The sequence below is a fragment of the Culex pipiens genome, chromosome 1 (genome assembly GCF_016801865.2).
Source record: "Culex pipiens pallens isolate TS chromosome 1, TS_CPP_V2, whole genome shotgun sequence".
NCBI classification, from domain to species: Eukaryota; Metazoa; Arthropoda; class Insecta; order Diptera; family Culicidae; genus Culex; species Culex pipiens.
In genome coordinates this window covers 7,076,773-7,088,931 of record NC_068937.1, presented here as the reverse complement: position 1 = coordinate 7,088,931, position 12,159 = coordinate 7,076,773, and the positions used below count along the sequence as shown (strand labels likewise).

The 12,159-nt window shown below is 31.8% G+C and overlaps 1 protein-coding gene across 7 annotated transcripts in view; it reads left to right on the top strand.

Moving 5' to 3' along the window:
• Positions 1–12,159, top strand: part of LOC120429961 (partitioning defective 3 homolog) — a 147,270-nt gene that overhangs the window by 91,910 nt on the left and 43,201 nt on the right. For 3 of the 7 annotated variants that reach the window (XM_039595054.2, XM_039595052.2, XM_039595051.2), the window contains exon 1: positions 9,977–10,094. The exons of 1 other annotated variant lie outside the window; for it this stretch is intronic. The gene's annotated coding sequence lies outside the window, so the exon portion shown is untranslated. Of the gene's footprint in view, positions 1–9,974; positions 10,095–12,159 lie in introns of those variants that run through there. 3 more of the 7 variants (XR_005607516.2, XM_039595053.2, XR_005607517.2) reach the window with 2 other exon arrangements.

Here is a 12,159-nt window from a genome sequence, read left to right as displayed (position 1 = left end):
ACTTTTACGATACAACTTAAAAAAAATGCAAAAAAAAATTCACTTGCTTTCCAAAAGGTCCTATTTAAATGTTTTTTTTTTCTTTTTTAAAAAGAATATGCAACATTGCAACAGGCATTTTTCATAAGTTTAAACATATCTTACAAATTAAGTTTTAAAACAAGTTTGGTTTAGGAGTGTATCTTTTTTTAAAAGATTCTCGTCAGCAATACTTAAATACTTTCGAAGACACTAAATTTATTTAAAAAAAAAACAAATACCGTGGAGAATTTCCCTTATCCTCTTAAAAAACGGTAACTTGAGAACGGAGCCTAACAATACAACTTACAATATTATAATAAGGGATAAGGGAAATTCTCCACGGTATCTCCGATTAAGTTTCGCTTGGACGGTTATGGGAAGGTGAATGGCCTAAGGATCGTCAAGATCGTTTGCATTGTTGTTCAATAAAATAGAGCAGTTCTCTACAAAATCTATCTTTTTTTTTAATTTTAATATTTGTATTTTTTCAATCCGGCTGAAACGTTTTTGGTGCCTTCGGTTTGCATCATATTGGAAGCCATTTTGTATCATTAGTTTGTCCATATAATTTTCCATACAAATTTGGCAGCTGTCCATACAAAAAAGATATATGAAAATTTAAAAATCTGTATCTTTTCAAGGTATTTTTTGATCGATTTGATATCTTCGGCAAAGTTGTAGGTATGGATAAGGACTACACTGAAAAAATGATACAAGGTAAAAAAAATTGGTGATTTTTTATTTAACTTTTTGTCACTAAAACTTGATTTGCAAAAAAATCACCATTTTTATTTTTTTTTCATTTTTTGATATGTTTTAGAGGACATCAAATGCCAACTTTTCAGAAATTTCCAGGTTGTGCAAAAAATCTTTGACCGAGTTATGATTTTTTTTAATCAATACTGATTTTTTCAAAAAATCGAAATACTGGTCTCTAGTGCGTCCATCCCGGGAATTCCCGGGACAAAAATCCCGGGATTTTCCCTAAACCGGGAATTCCCGAATCCCGGGATTTTTTATATTTTGTCCCGGGAATGCCCGAAATTGAAAAATAAATCATTTTTTGGTCTGGAAACTCAGATTTGGTTGTGGAAATAGATGAATGAATATTTAGTAATCGAAAAGAATTTTAAAGCATGAGCAAATTTGTATTCGGCACATATCAACATTTATTTGGCTTATAAGGAAAAATTATTAAAAATTTGCAGAATGCTTAACGCTTTAAATATTTTACATTAAATTTTATTTATTTTATAAATATTAACGTTTTGTGATGATTTTAAACTTGAAAAAAAAAATAATTATTTTTCATCAAACATCGGCATCTGGAGCAAATTAGGACAATAGTAACGAACTAAGACAGCTGTTTAACCCAATATTTTTTGCATAATGTTCTGATTTAGTATAATAATTAGTACACCGATTTTCTAATTTATTGCTCTAAAATATCCTGAACCTATTCAGACTGCAGTCCCGATTTCCCTCAGTTGGCGGTAGTGGCTTTAAGATAATTTTTTTTTGTAAAACATGAAATTATAAACTTTTCTAAAATTTAACATTGGATGGTATCATTTTATTTGTTTTCGTTTCTTGTTTTTGTTTACAGTTTCAATGAATTTCTTTAAACGTAAGAAGTCATTTCCTATGAAAAATAATAGAAATTTTCAATGATTTGAAGATGATTAATACGAAATAATATAAATCACGTTGGATTAAAAATCATGATTCATTAAAAAAAACCAAAGCACACCAAAAAACAACAATATTTAATATTTTTTAAACAAACTCAAAATCGCTCTTCTTGTTTAGATTGAAGTATAGAATATCAAAAATTAACAGTATTGAGCTAATTCTATATTAGTAAGCTTGAAAAACATAACAAATGTAATAAAAATTTAGATTTTATGGTTGTTTTAAAAAAATTCCCGGGATCCCGGGAATTCCCGGGATTTCAAAAATATTTTTCCCGTTTCCCGGGAAATTCAAAACCCGGGAAAATTGGACGCCCTACTGGTCTCAAAAAATTTTCAACTTCATTTTTCGATGTAAAATTAAATTTGCAATCAAAAAGTATTTTAGTGAAATTTTGATATAGAGCACCGTTTTCTAGTTAAAGCCATTTTTAGGTCACCTTTTGGAAATAGACGCAGTTTTTCATTTTTTTTTAAATAATGCACATATTTGCCCACCCTTGAAAAATATATTTTTGAAAAGCTGAGAAAATTACAAAGTTAAAATATGAAACATTCTTAAATTTTTTTTCCGATATTTTCGAAAACAATATTTTCAAAATTTTCAAATCAATACTAATATTTCAAAAGGGCGTAATATTGAATGTTTGGCCCTTTTGAAATGTTAGTCTTGATTTGAATTTTTTTTGAAAATATTGTTTTTGAAAATCTCGTAAAATTTCACGAATGTTTCATATTCTTACATTGTAAATCGGACCATTATTTGCTGAGATATCGACATTAGAAAATGGTGGATTGTTTGGGTGAGACTTAGAAAACATCAATTTTCCTGTTTTAAAACCTTTGCACGGCAATATCTCGGCAACTAAAGGTCATATCAACAAAGTTCAAAAAAGCATAATATAGAGAATTTTCTCAGATTTCCAAAAAAAAAAATGTTTTTTAAAGGGCAAACATGTGCAATTTAAAAAAATGAAAAACTGCGACTATTTTCGAAAAAGTTACCTAAAAATGGATTTAACTTGAGAACGGTGCACTTTATCAAAATTTCACTAAAGTACTTTTAGATTTCAAATTTAATTTTACATCGAAAAATGAAGTTGACCACCTGGAAATTTCTGAAAAGTTGGCATTTAATGTCCCTTCAAACATATCAAAAATATAAAAAAAAATTTCTTGCAAATCAAGTTTTAGTGACAAAAAAAAATTAAATTTAAAATCACTTTTGTATTTTTTAATCCGGCTGAAACTTTTTTGGTGCCTTCGGTATGCTGAGATATTGCCATGCAAAGGTTAAAAAACAGGAAAATTGATGTTTTCTAAGTCTCACCCAAACAACCCACCATTTTCTAATGTCGATATCTCTGCAACTATAGGTCCGATTTACAATGTTAAAATATAAAACATTTGTGAAATTTTCCGATCTTTTCGAAAAAAATATTATCAAAAAATAAAATCAAGACTAACATTTCAAACGAGCCAAACATTCAATATTACGCCCATTTGAAATGTTAGTCTTGATTTAAAATTTTTGATAATATTTTTTTCGAAAAGATCGGAAAATTTCACAAATGTTTCATGTTTTAACATTGTAAATCGGACCATTAGTTGCTGAGATATCGACATTAGAAAATGGTGGGTTGTTCGGGTGAGACTTAGAAAACATCAATTTTCATGTTTTTTAACCTTTGCATGGCAATATCTCAGCAACTAAGGGTCGTATCAACAAAGTCCGAAAAAGCAAAATATAGAGAATTTTCTCAGCTTTTCAAAAATATTTTTTTCAATAGTGGGCAAACATGGGCACTATTTTTAAAAAATGAAAAACTGTGACTATTTCCAAAAAAGTTACCCAAAAATGGTTATAACTTGAAAACGGTGCACTTTATCAAAAATTCACTAAAGTACTTTTTGATTGCAAATTCGATTTTACATCGAAAAATGAAGTTGAAAAATTTTTGCGACCAATATTTCGATTTTTTTAAAAAATCTGTATTGATTCAAAAAATTATAACTCGGTCAAAGATTTTTTGCCCATTCTGGAATTTCTGAAAAGTTGGCATTTTATGTCCTCTAAAACATATCAAAAAATTAAAAAAAAATAAAAATAGTGTTTTTAGCAAATCAATTTTTAGTGACAAAAAGTTAAATTAAAAATCACCAAAATTTTTTTTACCGTGTATCATTTTTTTTTCAGTGTAGTCCATATCCATACCTACAACTTTGCCGAAGACACCAAATCGATCAAAAAATTCTTTCAAAAGATACAGATTTTTGAAGTTTCATGTATCATTTTTGTATGGACAGCTGTCAAATTTGTGTGGAAATTATATGGACAAACTAATGATGCAAAATGGCTTCTTTGAGCATACTAAAGGCATAAAAAAAATTTCAGCCGAATTAAAAAATACAAAAAAAATCGAATGTCCGAAATCTGAGAGAATTGCTCAATAAATAATAGAGAATACAAAAAAGAAACACAATAAAACAGCGATTTTTTGGGAACTATCTGCTTCTCTTTATTTGCCTAAATGTTTCGATGGATCAAAAAATACGAAACGGCGAACGGTGGGCTAAATAAATGTACTTTTTTAACCACTTTTTGCACGCAAAACTGCTTAAAAACTGTGCTTTCTTAGCAAACTAAAAAAAAAAACAAAACATTTTTGCACGCAAAATCCGCACGCGATCCGTGCGGCCTAAAGCGGTCCCAATCACGCACGTCTCGACATGTCATGAAACTCAATCTCTCGACTCAACGCTCCTCTCTTCCGGTGTTGATCAGACATTGTTGTCTCATGCACTCGATCTTCCGGAAGATTTCAACGATGGTTTGGGGGAGGAACCAACTGTTCAAACGAAAAAAAGAATAAGAAAAGTTGTTTAAAGGGGTTCCCTCTTCTTTTAAAATAAAAAAAAATAATACTCAAGAATATAAATGACAGTTAAGGGCAAATCTCTTTGACGTGCCTCTTCCGACAAACGCCGAAGAAACAGCCGAGTGGTGCCAATGAAGATAACTGAAAATAATAACTTAAATAAGCTCGAATAAATAAATAAATTATGCAACCGAGCCTAAATCGGTGCGCGCGCGAGTGTGCGCTGTCTTTTGTTGTTGTTCCCCGTTTCTTTGTATTGGTAAGCGAGAAGAGAGCGACGAAGAAAAAAACAAAAATGGTTGACGTGTGTTGCACGAATTGTCTCACACTCACACACCCACCTTAAAAGTATTTGAGGTGCGCCATCGTTCGGCTCGGCTCGTGTTTCGCGAGTAGATGTGGAAAATCAAAACATTCGAACGAAAATGAGAAAAAAAGCTCGGCTGCGGCAGGAAAAAGGTTCGCGCTTCGGAAGGAAATAGGCTAATTGTTACGGCCAATAGAGAAGGGGTGACCACGGCGCAGTGTGCGAGACGAGTTTATGGTGGTAGTCTCGACAAATAAAAAAATGATTTCAAAAGCTTGGAAATTCAAAACTTTGTGGGATTAGTTTTTCATAACCTTTTTTTCCTATAAAAAAAAACTTGTAGAATTTTGACCTTTTGAAAAGACACCCCCAAAAAGGCATGTTTTAGTAACGCCCGACGTGGAAGACGTAGGTGGCTTTCAAAAGATATTTAAGCTTGGAATACGAGACAAAGGGAGAAAATTTCAATTTGCGGTAATAGCCCCAGGAACAGCAACAACAACAACGCGTCCATTGTATTCTAATTGGGGGATAGAATTTTAAAGTTAAACACAATTTGGTTGTTGAAAAGAAGAGATGGAAGAGTTTGCAGGAGAACATTAAAGAGTGATGAGGTTGTTGATCGGATTTTTGAGGGTTGTTATTTTCGTTTCAAGCTTTGTTTCAGTTATTTTGATTTGTTTATATTTTAATTTTTAAACTGTTTTTTGACAATAAAAGTAATTTGTATTCTTTTTCTTCTTCTTTCAGGTAATACTACGACTTCAACATAGATCCACATTCATGATTTCGATTCAACCCATTTCATCGAAACATATTTGCGGTAAACGTTACATGGTAGGGCTGGTCGTTGAAAATAACAATATTGTGTGAGTACAGGCGATGCAGCAAAAATAGTTGTGCTGCTGTAGTTAAAAAGCAAATAAAAAATCTACTTTTTCCAATCTGTCAAATACAACAATTTTAAAGCTGAGAATGTTTCAAGTTTTAGATTAAAAATAAATGTGTTGTGTTTCTTGGGATTTTTTTCTCAATTTCTCTGAAAGTCACAACATTGCAGAAAATGTTCTTTATTTATCCATTTGAGTCATAAAAAATATTAAAATCATGAGTTTGAATATGTTTAAGACTCAATCATATTTTACTATAGTCCAGAATCAATTATCCAAAGTTTCAAATATCAAAAAGTTCCATTATCCGAAGATATTCAAAAGACCTTAAAAAACTCTAGAGTTCATCTTTAGATTCAAAATAGAAATATTCTTATTTTTGATATTTTCATATCATGAACATCTTTTTTATTGAAGGGCAGAAAATTTCACATAATGTTTAATTGTTGACGTACAACATTTTCCAATAAAAAAAAAACGAAGTTGACTTTATAGCTGTCGGCCACCATTGCTAGTACCAACCACTAGTGTCTTCCTTTTTATCTACAAGGACTTCGCCGCCCTGGGCTCCTAAGTGTACGAGAGTATGGCACGGAGCGACGGCGCCGAATACCCATATTTACACAAAGAATTTTAGAGCGCCCGCCGCGGGATTCGAACCAGCGACCTCTGGAATGTGAGTCCAGTGCGCGGTCCGATTGATCCACACCAATAAATTATCAGTAAAAAAATGGGCTAATACTAATAAAAGCCTTTTTTTTCTTAGCCCGTAGGATTTTTCTAAATCTATGTTATGCATTTTACATCACTATCATTGAAATGTTGAAGGCTTGTATAATTTGTTATTCAACTATGACCTTGATTTTTTCCAGAACCAAGGAAGTCCAAGGTTGTCAATCGATAAAATTATAAAATTATCGATAATCTATCGTTATCGTCATTTCGAGAATTCTATCGGCGATAACTCATTTTTAAAATCTTTCTTAAATCGAGTTCATTCCACCATATTATATTATATTTTCATTGTTTTCACTTAAACATTTTTTTTTTCTAAATTTTTCAAACGAAGCGAAATTTGTAAGGCATTTTTTAATTATTAATTTTCACAAAATACCGTTTTTTCGAAAATACTAGTATTTGTAGTACTTTCAAAAAAACTACGAAAAGTTAAAATGATTACAATTTTTCGCTTGTTTGATACCAATGTTTGAAATTATAAAAATTTGAGTACATTTGAAAATATATGATATTTTGTAGAAATTATAGTATTTTCCAAAAAAGACTCTAATAATTTGAAAATGCCTAACAAATTTTAAAAATTCGGGTGTTTTCAAAAAAATATGGTATTTTGTGAAAGTTTTAGTTTTCAACAAAAAAAAACACTCATAAAGTGAAAACGTATACAAAATTTCGCTTCGTTTGATACCCATATTGTAAAATTTAGAAATTTTAGTATTTTCAAAAAATACGATATTTTGTGAAAATTAAAAAAAAGACTATAAAAATGTGTAAAACCATACAAAATTTCTCTTCGTTTAAATTATTCACAAAATTCCGTATTTTTGAAAACACTCATATTGTATGGCATTTTTTAAATTATTAGAGTCTTTTTTTTAAAAATACTAAAATTTTCAAATAATATGTTCACAGAATTTGAAAATTTGAGTATGTTTGAAAAATACGGTATTTTATGAAAATTTTAGTTTTTTTTTTTCAAACAAAACTACATAAAGTTAAAAGGCATAACAAATTTCGCTAAGTTTGTTTCCTATAATTGAAATTATGACAACTTGAGTGCATTTGAAAATATATGGTATTTTGCGGAAATTTTTGTATTTTCCCAAAAAGACTCTAATAATTTTAACTGTCTAAAAAAATTCGCTCTGTTTGATACCCATAATGCAACTTTTGAAAATTTGAGTATTTCCGAAAAATACGGTATTTTATGAAAAATTTAGTTTTCAACAAAAAAATCTCTTAAAGCGGAATCGTTTAAAAAATTTAGCTTCGTTTGTATATTGCATATTGTAAAATTAAAAAATTTGAGTATTTTCAAAAAATACGACATTTTGTGGAATTTTTAATATTTAAAAAAAGACTGAAAAAATGTGAAAAATTATACAAAATTTCACTTCGTTTAAATTGTTCACAAAATTCCGTATTTTTGAAAACACTCAAATTTTGAAAAATTGCAATATGGGTAGCAAACGAAGCGGAATTTGTATGGCATTTCAGCAGAGTCTTTTTTGAAAATTATAAAAAAAAATAAAAATTATTTTTTTTTTCGAAATACTAAAAGAAATTAAAATTTGCCAAATGGGTATCAAACGAAGCGAAATTTTGTATGCTTTTGCATTTTATAGTTTTTTTTTTTTTGCTGAAAGCTAAAATGTTCACAAAATTTTGAAAATTTGAGTAGTTTTGAAAAATACGGTATTTTATGAAAATTTTAGTTTTGTTCAAACAAATCTACATAAAGTTAAAAGGCATAACAAATTTCGCTTTGTTTGATTTCTTTAATTGAAATGACAATTTAAGTACATTTGAAAATATATGGTATTTTGTGGAAATTTTTGTATTTTCCCAAAAAGACTCTAATAATTTTAACTGCCTAACAAATTTCGCTTCGTTTTATATTCATATTGTAAAATTTGGAAAATCGAGTATTTTCGAAAAAAAATGTATTTTGTGAAAAAAAAAATATAAAAATGTGAAAAAGCATTCTTTTCGTTTGATACTCATATTGCAAATTATGCAATATGAGTACTTTCGAAAAAATAAGGTATTTTGTGAATAATGTTGAGTATTTATAATTTGAAACTTTCTACATATTCAAAACTAATAATCTTTGTAAAAGCATTGAAAATTTAACATGATATGATTGAATTAGGTCGATTTTAGATAGATTTTAAAAATGAATTATCGTCCATTTTCGGCGATAAGAATTATCGTTATCGTTAGCGAGCCTTGAACATTTTATCGTTAACAACCTTGAAACTTTAAAAAATATTTGCAACGGTCTTAACAAAAAAAAAAAGTTTTTCAATCTTTTCTAAATGAAATCTTTTTTTAAATTTTGGACCAACTTAAAAAAAATGAAAAAATACGCCATTAAAAAAAAATATTTTCTTAAATGCATAAAATTAGTTCAATGCATAACAATATTTTTGCCCCGCCGTGACCTTACTGCACTAGCCAAATAAAAAAAAATGAATAAGTCATTTTCGATTGAAAGTTTAGTTTTGCATGAAAAATTAAATGTTTCGATTATACAAAATTATCAGCATTTAAAAAAAAAAAATAATACCTTTTGTACCAGATTTTGTACCATCCTAAAATATGGCACAAAAGGTGCCTTTTTTATTCCCCAAAATCATTTCAAAATACTTAAAACATTTTTAAAATAATTTATAAAAAATGATTTAACCAGTTAAAAATTTAGGTTTCCACGTAAAATTTTCAAAAAAAAAAAATCGGAACAACCAACATAAAAATATATAATGAATACATTTTTAAGGTCAATTTTTTCACTTCTCATTAAAAAAAACCGAAAATTTGTAAACGATTGAAAATAGCTTCCTTTCCCTCCCCCAAACCTAATCCAAATCAAATCAAAAGTGCCCTTGCTCACAATTTGCTCAGCACACACACACACACCCAATACCGTGTCGTTTCGTGGCTCGCGTATGTTTTGCAAACAAAGTTTACACACATTTTGGTGACCAAACTCAACACAGCGCTCAACTAGTCATCAGAGTTGGGGAGATCTTTTTTTTTTTTCATTCAACAGTTTTACGGTTGTGTGCTCGAGTAGGCGCACGTAGCATCTACCTGTTGACAACCCGATTGTGTGTCTTCTTCTTGGTTGTACCACTCTTATGACGTGACTGCTTTCCAGAGGGACACTACTTGACAAAAGGAAATTCCTATCCTGTCATCGTCGTCGCTCCTAATTGCTTCCGGACTCAAGAATGCATTAAGGAATCTCCCATCAGGTGGTGAAGTGGCCTAATGAATCACCGCAGCCGATATCCACCTGCGAACCATTTGTGCAACGTCCCATCGGTATTGGTGTCGCCACCCTTCCCCACAGCTGTGTGTCTGTATTGGTGCCGTAGACCGACCACTTGGTCGGCCTTCGGCTGAGCCGAACCTACTCGAAGCCCAGTGTGCTCAGTTGTTTACAATTCGTCGTACCGTCGACTTCGTCGGGTTTTGCTGCGCCGAGTCGCCGAGTCGCCAAGTCGGTGCGCGAACGCGAATTAGGAGGGTGTTGCGCGATAGAAAGTTTTGGGGTTTTTTTTCGGTTGGTGATTTTTTCTGTTGGGTTGGAAAAGTGATTGTTACGAATACGTGGGGAGGAATCTCTGGACGTGCTTGTCTCCAGGTCGTGCGCTGTTGTTCCCATGGAATGTGTTGTTCAACAACTCTGTGTGGTGGTGTGATTGTAGTGTAAAAAAAATGCAAAATGAATGTCTAGTTGACCACTTCGTCACGAGAAGCCGTGCTCCAGTAGTGGAATTATTAAAATGATGGATTGTGTGCCGCGAGGAAGAAAAAAAAACACGGAGTTTGTGGGGAGTTCTGCACAGCAGTGTCTCTTGATTCAGTCACTCTTGAAGAGGCCGTTGTATGTGCTGCTGCCTCTGTGTGTGATATGTAATTATTGAAGCCGTTCGTCGAGGTCCGTTGGACCTCAGCTGTATAGTTCTGCTGCAACTCTGTAGACCCCACCGTCCACCACGGTGAACGGTTCTCAGCTATTGGTGCCAACTCTTGACACAATGAGACTTGGACGACGATTCTTGCCCGTTGGTGGTGGCTGGCAACTACGAGTTGATGGATTCTCCTCGACGACGACGACGAGCGAATCGCAAATTAGATTCATTCAAATGTCAATCACGAACCTCCTCTCCCCACCACCTTTAAGGGGGGTAGCAGCAGCAGTCAGGTTGATCAATAGGAGTTCCCCTCGAGGGGACTGCTGCTTGGAAAAATGGGTAAAACTATGCCCGTGAAGGAAGAGATTGACCGAGATGATGGGGCTGGGAGATGAAGCGTGGCTATCGCGGGATGTGTCAGGAATGGATGATCGGGTGGAACTCTTTTGAAGTGTGATGGAAGTGCATTGGGTTATTTTTCAAAGACAAGCTGGAGTGATAAAGGGTTTTGAATTGAAGAAAATGGAATGTTGAATGTTGGAGAATGGTTTTCATCTTGGTACAAAATACATTAAAGAAAGGATTAAATTTTTTTTACAATCTGGAGCTACTTCGGAGAAAGTTTTTTTTCCAATTCAATTCAAATGATACACAGAAAAAAAAAGTTTATTTTGAAAGGTTGAAATTTTGGTTGGCTGAACATCACCTCTTTTTGTGTAATTTTACATTAAAAATGTGTAAAAATGAGATCCTGATGAAAATTCATCAGAAACTGATTAATACTCACCAATTTCTCATGTAATACTACCCTTTTTTTGACACAGCAAAAAATCCGATGGTAAAATCGCATGCAAAAGCATGCACATCACCTTCGTAAAAAAATACACACTGCACACTACAATTTTTTTAAACACAGCAAAAAAAAATGCAACCAATGGGATTCAAACCCAGCACCGCCTGTAAGGACTGGCGTCTTAGCCCGCTCGGCCAGCAGACCGATGAAGAATGGAAAGGATAAACGCATATATAAGCTTGATTTCGGTCAAGTAGGTTTCCCGTATTGGTAGGCTACATATTTCAGGGTGTAATATTACATAGAAATTCATAAAATATTACAACAGTCATGTTACACCTAGGTCTTTTACAGTAGCTGGATTACTCCTATTTTGTTTTTGTTTGCTGTGTTTCATTTTTAAGGGTAACCCGCTTTCATGCAAATTCAACAACGACAAACAGAGGTTCAGATTTGAAATATTACCTCACATTTTCTGTAAATCTACATTTTTTTGAAAATTTGTTACTGTACTTTTCTCACATAAGTTATAGCGAAATTACATCAAAAATTATGTAATAGCATTAAACTTCCAGAGTTAAACTTTTGTTTAATGCGAAGTAATTTTATTAACTGTCTTTCGTAAATGCGTAAAGGAGCTGAATTTTAATCGTTAAAACTGAGTCCCTGATATTTTATAATAGTTTTGAACCCTTCATATACCTTTTGTTTGAAAAAAAAAAATGGTATGTAATATTGCGTCTAAAAATGTGGATAGATTTGGTGTCAGAAAAGTGTGTAATGATGCATCAAAAAATGTGTAATTTGGCATGTGTTATTTTACTAATCGGTTAGGTGAGAGGTTAGGTAAAGTGCCTAATGAAATCAAACAAATATCAAAAATAAACAAAATCTATTCATAACAAAATGTAATAAAT